Source organism: Triturus cristatus, chromosome 1_2 (genome assembly GCF_964204655.1).
Source record: "Triturus cristatus chromosome 1_2, aTriCri1.1, whole genome shotgun sequence".
Classification (NCBI taxonomy): domain Eukaryota; kingdom Metazoa; phylum Chordata; class Amphibia; order Caudata; family Salamandridae; genus Triturus; species Triturus cristatus.
This window is the reverse complement of record NC_140580.1, coordinates 364,587,315-364,600,783: the sequence shown is the minus strand read 5'-3', so window position 1 is coordinate 364,600,783 and position 13,469 is coordinate 364,587,315. Positions and strand designations below refer to the sequence as shown.

Sequence of the window (13,469 nt, the reverse complement as noted above, 5' to 3'; positions counted from 1 at the left end):
CTTAACTTTATAAACTGATAAAATATGTGCGGTGTCTTTTCCCACAGTGTGTATAAAATTGATTAATTGTGAAGGCCTGTGAAATTGCCTTGCCTTTACATTGAACAATTTGATTGCTACTCGAACACCTGTTTGTAAAGATTTTTCCTAAATATGGGTAAAATTTTACTACAACCAATTTCTCATTTCCCAAGAACCCATGCAAGTTCTTTCTGACTCTACATCCCCGATAGCTAAAAACCATAACTTTGCTCTTTAAAATATTTATTTCTAAGTGGAATTCTTCTGTATATCTAATCAACTCAGCAAGGCGTCTTTGAAGTCCTATTGGAGTTAGATCCATTAATATGGCATCATCTGCATATAGCAGGCAGCTCAACTTTAAGTTTCCTAGTTTAGGGGAATCCCCTTTGCTGAACCCCACTCTACTTGGCAAATCATTAACGTAAATAGAAAGAAGAAGAGGGACCAGAAGACACCCTTGCTTCAACCCATTATAAGCTTCTATTTTTCTTGAAAGGCCCTCTGTTCCCCCAATAAAACCTGCGTCCAAGTAGAGGAATGCAGCGCAATAATCAATCGTAATAGATTCCCTTGTATCCCAATGGTAACTAATTTTCTCCACAACATACTCCGATCTACGCGGTCAAAGGCTGTAGAGAAATCTATAAAAGCCGCATATAACGGCATTCCCCGGCTCACTGGATATTTTTCAGTTGAAGTTTGCAAGGCGATGATGTTATCCAGGGTTCCACTGTTTTTGCGAAATCCTGTTTTCTCCATGGGGATGAGACCATTTCCGAAAGCCCAATCTTGCAGATGGGTAAGAATGCTCTTCACTAATTTACCAGTCACATCCAGGAGAGAGATATGTCTAAAACTGGCAGAGGAATTTTTTGGACCCTTTTTGTATAAAGGAACAATTATACTTCCCTTCCAGGATTGTGGAATGTCGCCATGGGTATAACAATGTACAAACAGTGGATGTAAAAATTCTGCCCATGCTTCGCCATCCTTTTTAATTATGGCTATTGTTACATCATCTGGGCCCCTCGCACTAGATTATCTTGCCCCTTTAATGTAACCTTCTATTTCAATGCACGAAGGGGCACCATAATCACACCCCACGGAAGAGGCAGAGCCAACATCGTGATTCCATCCAACTGTAGAATTTGAAGCATACAGCTGGGAAATATACGCAGACCATTCTACATCTGAAATCAAAATGGGCTTTGCCTTATCCCTCCCATCGCAAAATGTTGCTGTCAGTGCCCAAAATTTCCTGGTGTCACAAGTTTGAGTGACCTATCGAAGTTTAACCCAGTTTGAGTCTTCGACCCTTGTGCGTTCTGATACCATTTTCCTTTTCCGTGCCTGTTTTAGTCTATTGATTTCCCTTTGCCTTGGTATTGAGGACAGCCTAAATTGTTCTCTGATTAAGGCATTAATTTCCCGGTTTATTTATTTGAATTCCCATGATTTAGCCACTGGTGATGCAGAACTGGCAACTTGCTTTTTACTTCCACACAATCTAGTTACACCCAGGATTCTATCAAACCACGCAATAGGGGTTTCTTGAGTGCAAATAAAGGCCATATTTTCAAAACTTCTCTTAAAACTTAGAAGCAAATTATTTGACCAAAAAGTGTGCCTATTACTGCGATTATATGAAACCTTTTCGTCCCTATGATTCCAGAGTTCAGGCTTCTCAATTTCCATGTCAACATTAACAGCCAAAATTCTATGATCACTCATACTTGTTGGAAGTACCTTAAATTGTGTACATACACCAAAAAGTTGGTAAGATACCACCATGTAATCAATTAATGGATGACCATATGGGCCCCAGTAAGTATGGGAGGCTGGGGAATCCTCTGAGAATCTACCATTTAGCATTACTAGGTCAAACATTCTCAGATTATGTAACAGTAACAGGCCTCGTTTATCTGATCTTAAATGATCGTGCAGTAAAGAATCCTGAATAGACCATACTTCCTCCAGCTCAAGATTTGAAAAAGACATGACAGAACCATTGGAAATGTTTGCGTTAAAATCACCCACATCATAATCCGCGAGCATTCTTCAGTGTTACTTATCCTTTGCACATAGGTACAGATGGAATCAACCAGTGAGTTGAATGCTCTCCCTGGGGGAATATGCACGTTTACCAGAAGAAGGGAAACAGCTTGCCCTGATTTATCTTCATCCATCCTCAACATCACTCCGATACAACACTTTGAGGGATGAATGTAGATCACAGGATCCCATCTTATGGTACGGCTAAGCAAAATAGCGAAACCACCGCTATCATGCCCTTTTACAGAAGATTTTGCTGCACAAGTGTATACAAAGAAATTCTCGAAGTGAAAATCCCCACCATTCCAGGTTTCCTGAAGGCAAATTATTTTAGGGTCATATTCTAATAATGATTTAGGCTTACAATTAGTTTTTTCTACCCCCGCTAGATTCCAGGATAGAATTTTTCCCAATTGGCTACCTCCGCAACAAGGGCAGTTTTGCAGTTTCTTTTGAGCCATTCAGGGTACCAGCTACCCAGCTCCACTGGGCCATCTCATCCTCCCTAATGGGACTACTGGGCCTTTGAACTTGGGGACTTATAATGTTAATTTCTCTGATTCCGGGCTTCTCCCTACTGATATTTTAATGTCTTTAGGATTGATAGGGTTTATAACACCCATGGGAGTAGGGAACCCGCTACCGGCACCTGATGGGTCTTCCCTGAGGATTCAAATGGGACAAGCCAAAGATTCACACAAGGGAGCACGTCTATTCCTCTTTTCCTAAAGGAATCTACATTGGCCAGTACTAGCATTGAAACTACCCCTGATGTAAATGTGACTCTAGTGTTTGGAGGGTCACTCCTCAGGTCTAAATAAACCAACTCGAGGTCTTTGCTTGTTACCAGTCCCAAGTCCTCTATTTCTGATAACAACTGAAAAAGGGCGCTTCTATTCAGTAACATTGAGTCAGTATCGAACACGGAGACAAAAAGCAAGGTTTTGTTAGCTTGCCTGATACCCGGCCCTGTGTGCCCTATGTGCCGCTTACCCATTGGCCCCAAGACCGATCCCCTCTCTGACCTAACCCTATTACTGCTACAAACTGTGATTAAGTCCCCCTTCCCAACTCTCCCCTGGCTGGGATCATACGATACTGGGAGAGTATCCCGACCGAAAGGAAGAAGAGGGGCACCTCCACTAACTACACCCTGTTCTAACACAGAGACGTATGAATTTGTCAGTACATTTCCTGGTGTAGGGTCTCCACTGATCCCGTGATGAGCCAAAATAGTGTTGCAGGGGAAACTCTGAATCTCTATGTCACCCAAGGTGACTTTAGGGGACCCTCTTTCTTCCTGACCCTCTTGGCTCCGTGGCTTATTCGGCACAGGGTCCAAGAAGGTCGGCTGATTACCATTAACTAGCCCTTCGTTATGACCAACATTCGATATAGATTGCTCCAAGGGCCCAGGGACCTTTCTACTTGATGGTGATTTAGTACAATTACGGTGGGTAACCGTAGTTTTTTCTGTTTCCGTTTAGGGATACGTCAAATCCTGTTCTTCTTCTTCCCGCTCCGACTTTGTCGGGTGCTACTTTCGCTCGGTGGGGGGAACCTCCCCAAGGGGCGCTGTGACTAACGTATTAGCAGCCTCTTCAATAAACTGTGGTTTAATCGAGGAACCTGCCAATGCTCAAGGTGTTTAAGTTACATTTTCTAAAAATAGGGTATACCTGCAATGGGGAGGTAACTGGAGTTACATTTAAATTTCCCTCAAGACTAGTAGACTGGGTACTCGCTCTATGTTGTTTAACTGGAGCTAAGCTTACCAGCAGACTGCCTCTAGGCAGTACAACTATAGCGGCCTCCTTAACTTTCTGCTCCTCTAACTTAATTCCACTTATAGACATCCCATTACATGACTGGCATGGGATGCAATCTATATCAGGGACCTTTGCTAACTTATCTGTTACTTGATTAACCGAGCTAGGTTCTTGAATGCCCATTAAGATAGGAGAGAGAACCTCCAATATATGATCAGAATTTACCGTCGTTTTTTCCAACAAAGATCAAATTGATGAGCGAATTCTCTCCAATGCATAAAAAATCTCGACTGAGTTCAGGATGTCATATGCCCCCTTATCCAGAAATGCATCTGATGCCCCCACTTCGGACAATTATAATGAATGAACATGAGAAAAAGTATTGGGGGTACTACTGTACAGGGCGGGCATATGAGGGCAACCAGCTGATAAAACTGGAGACAGTCTCAATTTCGGATCCAGGGTGATTGATTTTCTCAAATGAACCTTGAAGTCTTTGTTTTTTTCCAGTGATATAGCGATGTCCGGCAGGGTATAATCCTCCATTTTCACCAGTTCAGGGCTAAGCTCTATAGACTGTGACACCTGTGACACCTGCTCACACACATTTGGTGGGGAAGTACAAGAACAAGGATGCCAACCCTGCCAATGGTGACAGTGATGATAGTTCCTTTCCGTCCAAGCCGTCAATCGAAAAGACTTCTACTCAGCCCTCAGCTAGATCCTTTTCCATTTCGCTGTCTTCCACCCCTGCTTGTAAGGCATTTCCACCGGGAAGCTGTGTAAGTGAGGACGACTGAAGCTTTTTGCCTGTGTTCTGATGGTGAATAATTAAGGTGGGAAAGGGAGGTACTTTAAACTCTGGGAGAGCGGACTGAATGCCCTCCTCATTCTCCGGCTTTACATAGGAGTCCATCTCTTGGACATCCTGGGCCTCCTTTGACCCCTTGCCCCATTTGGAGCTCCTTACACCCTTCGTGAGCATTGATATCACCGATGGATAGGTTTTCAAATGTGAAAGGTGCTCCCTATTTCTCCTTCGCCGGATAGTTTTTGGGAGTTTTAGGGGACTACGGTGGTCAGTGGAGCGACTTGCTGAGCTTGCAGGTGACCCTGACAATCCTGTGGTTGAGCCTACTGGTGCGTTTGAGCGCAAGCACCTGTATGGCATTACAAAATATTTTAATCCTTAAGCGGGACGCCACTTACAGGACCGCACAGGACGCCACTTGCTTCTTCGCTTGACCGGTATCGAGGTATTGACATTGGCTCTGGCGCTGACGTTGAGGCGGGCATGCAGTGCGGCAGAGAGAGAAGAGCAAGTGCTCCTTCTCTGCTTGCTGGCTTGATGGCTCTGGCTGCGGTTTCTCTAAAGGCTCTCTGGAAAATCCAGACTGGACTCTGTCACACAAAATATTGCGAAACCGTGGCAGCAATTAATAGAGAGTACAGCAAAGAAAATGCCAAGAAGAGAAGGGAAGACTTATAATTTGAAAATCCAACACAGTTCTTCACCATCTCAATGCCTCCTCTCAATGCTGGCTCCACTCTGTGCAATGGGGACTCTGGAGAACGGGCGTCGCCTCAGGACTCCGGCTGCAGCGCTGTGCCTGCTTTGATCGTCTTTCCTTGCCGCAGTAGAACCTGGCCCCCCTGCTGCACCACTGTGGCTAATACCAGACACCCCGGGGCAGGTTCACTGCGACCACCGTCAGACGGCAGCCGCGCTCACCACACTCGCCGGTGATTCAAACCAGCTCGTAGGGCTCATAGGGCTAACTCGGTGCACCCCCCCTGTCCTGGTTAAACCCGCAGGGGGAAATCAGGAAAAGCCGCGGCCCGGCCAAAATACAAGCCTTCTGCGGCTCATGCAACTCTGCGTCTCTGCGTCTTTAGGGGCCCCTCCTCCTTGTATAAGGTTGAAGCCAAAAGATCTATTTCTAATATACTAACACCTGGAAACACGCCATGCGCAAATGATGTTTGAATGCATGAGTGGATTCAAGGCAGCCTTATAGGCTTCCTTTGTTTTTTGTGTTCTGTTATGTATTACAGTGTTGCTTTGTGTTTGGTTGTGTATCACAGTGTGGTTTTGTGTTCTGTTGTGTATCAAAGTATATTGTTTATGTTGTATTTCTATGTATAATTGGTTCACCATGGTGAACGGAGTACTATATTCATAAGCAGGGGGGCATGACTGATGTCTACCTCACTGTTACTTCCTACCTCTATGAAGCTTTGTTAGATCTGGGGGTCTCTAGTTGGCAGGGTAGGTACCACTGTCCAAGTAGGGACCCTTGCTTCTAGTCAGGGAAAGGGGGATACACTGTTAAGATAACCCCTGCTCACCCTCTAGGTAGCTTGGCCTGAGCAGTCTAGGCTATCAAAGGCAATGTGTAAAGTATTTGTACCAACACTCACAGTAACACAGTGAAAACACCACAGATTTACTCCACACCAGTTTTAGAAAAATAAGGTATCTTTACTAAAAACTTCACGAGACCAAATACTACAGAAAAACCAACATACAATTAAAAAGGTTACTTTAAAAATAGTTCAAGAGTTTGCAGAAAGTACTCCAGTTGGTGAAAATTTCAGATGTTACCTATACACTCAAAAAGCAAGACAACAAATGAAAATGGGTTCAGGCAAATGCTGCAGGCTTTGAATTCCAAAGGGCCTACCACAGGACTTGTTCTCTTCCTCTTCACCCTCTGTGCGCTAACTGTGCAGCACCATAAGCATCTGAGAGGTAATTTGCTGCCTGCTTTCCCCATTACAAAAAACAGATTAAGTATTTTGGAACTGGGTTATATGGCAACTGATAGCAAGCATGATAGATGGCTCAATCCTTCTGAAAATTAATAGCATAGACAAGCGCAGGAAGTCCTTTTTCATTTTATTTTACTTTATGTTGTTTTTATGTGTTAACTGATAAGAAAGGCTATAGTATAAATAATATTTCCCCAATGTAAAAAACATAGGTACTATTTTATTTACTAAATTCTTGATTAGGGCTAGAATTTGGTAAAGGTTTAAAATCCACCAAATGAGATTGAATACCTGTCAATTTGTTCTACGGAAATTCTTAGAGGCAAAAGCTGAACCAGGGCCAGGGACTTTGAGGCCCATTGTATGCTATTGTCTCATAACTGCATACACAATTATCACAAGAGCGCTCCATGTTTTATTAATTGTTCTCTAAAATGCATATGGTGCTAGGGAAAATATTCTCTCTCAGGTCATAAAATCATTTGAACTGGGCTTGAACATGGGCAAGAAAGCCATTATTAATAGTCATTAACATCATTATCAATATTTACTCAGTCAAAGGGTATATCAGGTTTGTCCCTAAGGAACACCAGAACTACAGTTTGTTGGCTCCCTCAGGATCGAGATCCACACAAACGTTTGGGGCAATTGGAAAAATGGCAGTGCTGGAGCAGCTCCATAGGTGGTACTGATTTTGCATCCCTCCATGGTCCACAATTGAGAATACAAACGTTTGAAAAATAGCTGATCACAGATGTTGAAGCTTCAAATTATGCTATCATTGGCCTTGCGGTCAGAAGTTGGGTTTTGAATTGTTTCAACGATTGGTCAAGGACTTTTGCACAGAACTTACTGATGGCTTTGCCCGGGCTGTAGTTTTGGATAGCACATGGGGTGAACATTGTATCTCCGATTAAGTATAAATGTCCAGCATCATTTTGGAATACTCATAAGCCTGTCCAAAAACTGGTATAAAACACCTTCTGACGCTATAACTGTGCCTTTACTGATATACTTGAAACTGGAAAACTGACGGTTAAATGGGGCATGTAACCGAAACCCCTTGTTTCTCTCCATGTTTCATTGCCTTTTTGGATGTATGGAAAACCAATAAAAATGTGTTTAAAAAACAAAATCATTGGCCTTGCGGTCCTTCAGATTGTGGTGTGGATCTTTCTATGAAAGTTTGCTCTCTGGTGGTTGTTAGACTTGGCATCCTTGACGTTGGTTCCCCTGTCTTTTTGCCTCTACCTCACGTATTTTTGATGGTATGCTGGACTTCGTTTTTGTTGGTTTATGGGCATTTTACCACTGCTGATCAGTGCTAAAGTGCAAGTGTTCCCTGTGTAAAATGTAATTATGATGGCGAAGAGAAAGAGCTGGAATTCTGGAAAACTGTATTGCTTTGCTGGGTTGGCCTGCAGTGGCTGCTTCTGCCTTGGAGAGGACAAAGGATGGACTTTGCTGTTTGTATTCTGCTTGGGAAGATTCTCTAAGGGCTCTGTGTGCTTGTCTCCTATTAAGATGTCTCAGGGCCAACAAAGACTTCACCTGCAGCATCCCTGAACTCTGCTGCTGGGAATTCTGACCTGCCAAGTGGTGGCAATTTCAGCCCTGGGCCCTTGGAGAAGGTCCCGGATGCAAAAGACCCAAATTCGATGCATGGCACTTCCAGCGCCTGTTTTTCTGACACAGCAGCACTACGCAGGAGAAATTTCTATGCACAGCTGCCGTGCAGCTGAAGAAATCGACGCAGAGCTTTTGGTCTGATTTCAAACTATTTCAAGGACTGTTGCTGTCTCCTTTGAGATTGCTGACCGCGAGGCTGGAGCACTCCCAAATTGAAGGGACAGTGTCCTTTTACATTGACCGGGTGATTACTACTGCAACAGCCCTTGAAATAGTTTGAAATCAGATCATAAGGGGATTCCCTCATTACCTCTGAGCAATCGTTGAGTGTCATCACGAGTCTGCCTGTTGAATCTAGGTTGATTGATACCCGAAAATCACAGGAACTTTTTCTGAGAAAATTAGATCCCAAGGCGCTCTACGGCATACTTTTGAGGCAACGCTTTGAAACCATATGTCTGAATAATTCCACATGGATTCGGTTGTCCTTGCTGTTGCTACCTTGTCCTGAAGAAGACCCGCTATGATGCTCCTCTAAATCATGCACATGTCAGGGTCGAAACATTGACATTCCGTATCGGTCCAGTCCCATCATGTCTTCTGGATCCAAACTACCAAGCAATTACGCAGTCTACCAGAGACACTTGACCTATTTCCATTCTAGCCGCATCAAAAATTCCTCTTGTGTCCATTTTGTATATAGAGTATATGTCCTTGTCTCACCAATGTGTAAATGACACTTATTCACCTATGTCACTTGAGCACTTTTTCACTGTACTTATTGTCACTCCATTTTTACTGAATAGAAAATATTTTGACCCAGAGAAAAAGTAAACATTTACTACTCTGCATAAATTGTTTGTCTCATATGTTACAGCGTATTCTCTCAAATAATGTTGTTACTTTCTTAAACCTATCGTTAATGATTATTCCTTGATCGCAAAATCAATTGTTCTTACCCGAAGGAACCAATTGTAGCTTTTTGCATAGATACCCACGTTCTGAGGGGCACAGGGTTACCACATTGGCATTACAAGCCGCATCAACTACAGCACGCCGGGATTTCCTCGCATCGCACCTGTGCCTCAAGTTTTCTACCGCATCTCCCACAGAATTACCTTCAAATTTCGACGCATCACTTCTCCTTACAGTCCGGAACAAATGCAACACTTCTCCTGCATGACACAGAACTGATGCTTCGCTTCCCCAGGGACTCAGGAACCAATGCATCTCTGGTTTTTCCGATGCTTTTGTCCTCACGGCCTGTTTTTCCTTGTGGGTTTTGACATGCAAAAGGTACTTTGTACTAAAATCACAGCATCCATTCTATTCTATCCGTTCTATGGACAGATTGCTTAAACTTTTAAACAGTGATATTTTGAGTTATGTCTGTTGGATTTTTGTGATTTTGGTCTTGTTTGGTTTAGATAAAGATTGTTTATTTTTCTAAACTGGTGTGGTGTCCATTTGTTGTGTTTTCACTGTGCTCTAGTGTGTGTTTTGTACAAATGCTTTACACATTGCCTCTGAGATAAGCCTGACTGCAGGTGCCAAGCTACCAAGGCGATGAGCAGGGGTTACCTTGGATGTGTAACCCCCTTGCCCTGCCTAGAAGGAATGGTCCCTACTTGGACAGGGTGCATACCACTGCCAAGTAGAGACCCCCATTTCTAACAGTGCTGGTCGCCAAGAATACTATTAGGATGCCTTCAGTCCTGGAATACAGCGCGGCCAAATAGGCTTCCGGATTGGGAACAAATCTTGAGAAATCGCAGATTTCCAGCCTGTCTCAGAAAATCATCCTCACTCTATCCCATTGCGACTTGCCAACAAGGGACATATTTAGCAGTAAATTCAGTGTCTGTCGCCGTGAGCATCTGCTAAGATTTATTATTTTCCATAACAGAAATGTATACAATTTACAAGCAATCTATTTCCTTTTGTGCCCATGCGGTGTCCTGGCTGTGGGTGACTGATCGATAACAGATGAAAACTCACTATTGACAACCTCGCCGATCACTCCATCTGAAGAAACAAAGATCCACCCGGTACAGTATCATGTCACATGTTGTTACAAATAAACTGAGATTTTAAGTGGTTTAACACTATGTGTATGAGTATTGAAAGAATACTTATATAGCACTCAGTAGAAACATAGGGGCATATCAGCAATGAGGCGATATAAAATTATCGCCGCTTATGCGTCTGTTTTCGGGCGAAAAGCAGCGATAATTTTATCGCCTAATCAGCAAGGTCACGCTATCGCGTGAAACCTTGCATTAGCGCCCGGATTCTTAACGCCCAGCTTTGCATCTCCAATTAGATGCAACGTGTGCGTTCCTGACCTGACATGACTGGAGAAATGTCGTTAAGCGACATTTCTCCTATCATCAAGCCCCACGCTATGAAGCATAGCGGCAAGAAAAGTAGCGATAACCCCTGTTATTGCTACTTTCCTTACGCCTGTTTCAGGACTGACTTATCCATGATATCCTATGGAAGGTGGATATCATGGCTGAGTATGTGAGACCCTCTCATCAAGCTAACGCCAATCTTTGTGTTTATCGCTGGGTTTCCAGCGATAATCTTACGTTAGGCAGTTAGCGCTAAGATTTTTATGGCTTTTGAGATAAGCGTTGCTAATAGCACGCTATCTCAGCGATAAAAATCCACGTTAGCCGGCGATAATTATCCTAGCGCTAAGTGCGCTTAGCGATAATTATCGCCGGTTGTTGCTGATATGCCCCTAAATTGTTAATACTTAATTCTAAATATTTATTACTGCCCATCAGAATCAATGTTATCAATCTTGAAATAACAAAAGATTGAAATAAAACATGCATTATTTAAAAAATTGGCTTTCATATTACAAGGAGCTGCTTGAAGTGGGAACATAACTAATGACCTATTGTGGCAGAAATGCAAATTGCACCTATGATTATCATTAGAATCTCTGCAATTAGCATTAAATAAAATGCACCTCTGTGACCTACACTTACATGCTATACTTTACAGCAGGCACGTTACCTCACGAGTTATCTTACTAGTAATGTATCCCGAATCTTCTACCTAAACAAAGATTATTGCAGCAGATGCCTTAAAACTTTAAGCTATCTTAAATGTAGCCTGTTCTAGACCAGTTAAGTAACACAGAACAGCTTTGCTGTCACATTTTTAGGTCTCACCTACATACAGCTTTAGCTGTGTGTTGTTGAAAGACCTATTGTAGACAATATCAGTACTTACAGTGAGGTTTTTCAGCTCACTACTAAGCACTGGTTAGCTTTTTTGTTAATTCCATAAAGTGTGTGTCCCTTGCCTGCAGCATGTCTTTTGTTTTTTACCATCCTTTGAATCAGATGACTGATATTATTTACCTGCTCAGATTCAGGGAACTTCTTCCTTCTCTTGCTTCTAGGGTTTCTTGGCAGGCACAAAAGCACCCTCTTTATGCTGCTGACCCCAATGCCAATTTATTTGAATACCTTTTTTTCCAATTTCAAGGCTGGATGTCACAACTCACGTTCCAGCGATTTTAATTGTCATCCATGCGAGATGTAAAAATCTTAAATAGTGGCAACTCACAGCAAAGAGGGAAATCAGTCAATAGGTGTCTCTGTAAGACAACGCTGTAAAAGTTAGCACAAAATTGTATTGTTCTCAGGGAAAATTGATCTAACCACCTAAGCTTGTTTGGTCACGTGTAGTTTTCTTGAAAATTACACCCATGACGTGTGGAAAAAAATATTTGATTTTGCCCAGGTTTTGTTTAGATTTCCGCAACTGTTTTTGCTATGACGCTTGAACACCGTCAGGACGCAGGGTACCGTGTCCTTGTTCTACAAAGGTTCAAAGCAACGTTTGTGTTTTAGTCAATGCAATGCAAACAGAGGACAGGAAACACGTGCGCTCTGCACTTAGGAAGAGCCAAAGTTCAAGTGGGAAATGTTGACTGCTGCGTCCGGGAACAGGAGAGCAAATTGGCAGAAAGGCTTCTAGGCTGAAACATACCCCCAGCCACAAATCCTACATTACTAAGTCTTTTAGACTTGTAAATAAATGTCACTGTGAAGGTCACACAGTACCGCAAATTCAACCCCACAAAAAAGCAGCTGAGCAGCTATCCTGTTTGCGCCACCATTGCCTCGGGACACCTGGTGGCCATCTTGGATGATATTTTTGGACTTGCACGAGAACTTTCTTGACCTTCCTGTTTCCAGTTCAACTCTGCTCTGCTAGTGAGAGTTTCCACATTACCTTCCAGGAGCAAGTGGTAAGTGGTATTTTATCGCAGATTTAATGGTTCTTGTTGTACATGTGTAAAGCATTTGCCGGACAACTCGAATACAAAACAGTTTATAATAAAGGCTTTAGGAGGTGGGGAAGGGTTCAGGAGACATTGATTTTCTTGTTTGGGACTAATGCAGTTGAAGGATTTATTCTGGATTTTACTCGCTATTGGCATCGAGCTGAACCGTGATTTACAGGTGGTTGTATGTCAGAACACAAAATAAGATTTTAGACTATTTGAGGGATCCAGTATCGGGCACATTAACTTGCTACAATCAATCACGTAATTGGAATAGCGTGCGTGACAACAAACTGTTCAGCTGCAACCGATAAGTACCTTACATAGCGTTATTTGTAAAAAAACGCTTTTGGAACCTTACTTCATGGCCGACGAGTTGGGGCCAAGGTCACAAATATCACCTGCATTACCCGCAGATACATTAATTCCCTTCCTGTGTATACTGTCAAAGGTTTCACTCCCAAACACAGCAGAATTTCACAGCCAGCATGAGTACCTCTCACTGACGCTTAGCATGAGCAGCCACACACACCACACTCTCAAAGGTGATCGAGCATCAAAATGTACTCTTCCCACACACTCCTACACACTAAGAGAACATACTGTTCACACCCAGTATGAGCAATGAAAGACCCATCTCTCACATCCTACATGAGAATGGTCATGCTCAGCTCACTCACGCCTTGAACTCTCACTCCCAGCTCTCTCAGATATATCACTCACAACCAACTCACATTCACAACAAACACATCTTAACATCCATGCCACTCTCACACACACACACCACTCTGAAAGATTACAGTTGTAACTCTACATGTTCAAACGGATACAATTGACCCCGGGGGTTGTCTGGAAACTATGGGACGTATTCACAAACAACATTTTGTAGTATGTTTAATAGTACTATATAATAA

General features: G+C 42.9%; 1 protein-coding gene across 2 annotated transcripts in view; it reads left to right on the top strand.

The window, feature by feature from the left end:
• The first annotated feature begins 12,215 nt into the window (after window positions 1-12,215).
• Window positions 12,216-13,469, top strand: part of LOC146867371 (mannose-binding protein-like) — a 42,565-nt gene continuing 41,311 nt past the window's right edge. Inside the window, exon 1 of one of the 2 annotated variants that reach the window (XM_085604711.1) lies at window positions 12,216-12,519. The gene's annotated coding sequence lies outside the window, so the exon portion shown is untranslated. The remainder of the gene's footprint in view (window positions 12,520-13,469) is intronic. The other variant, XM_085604705.1, reaches the window with a different exon arrangement.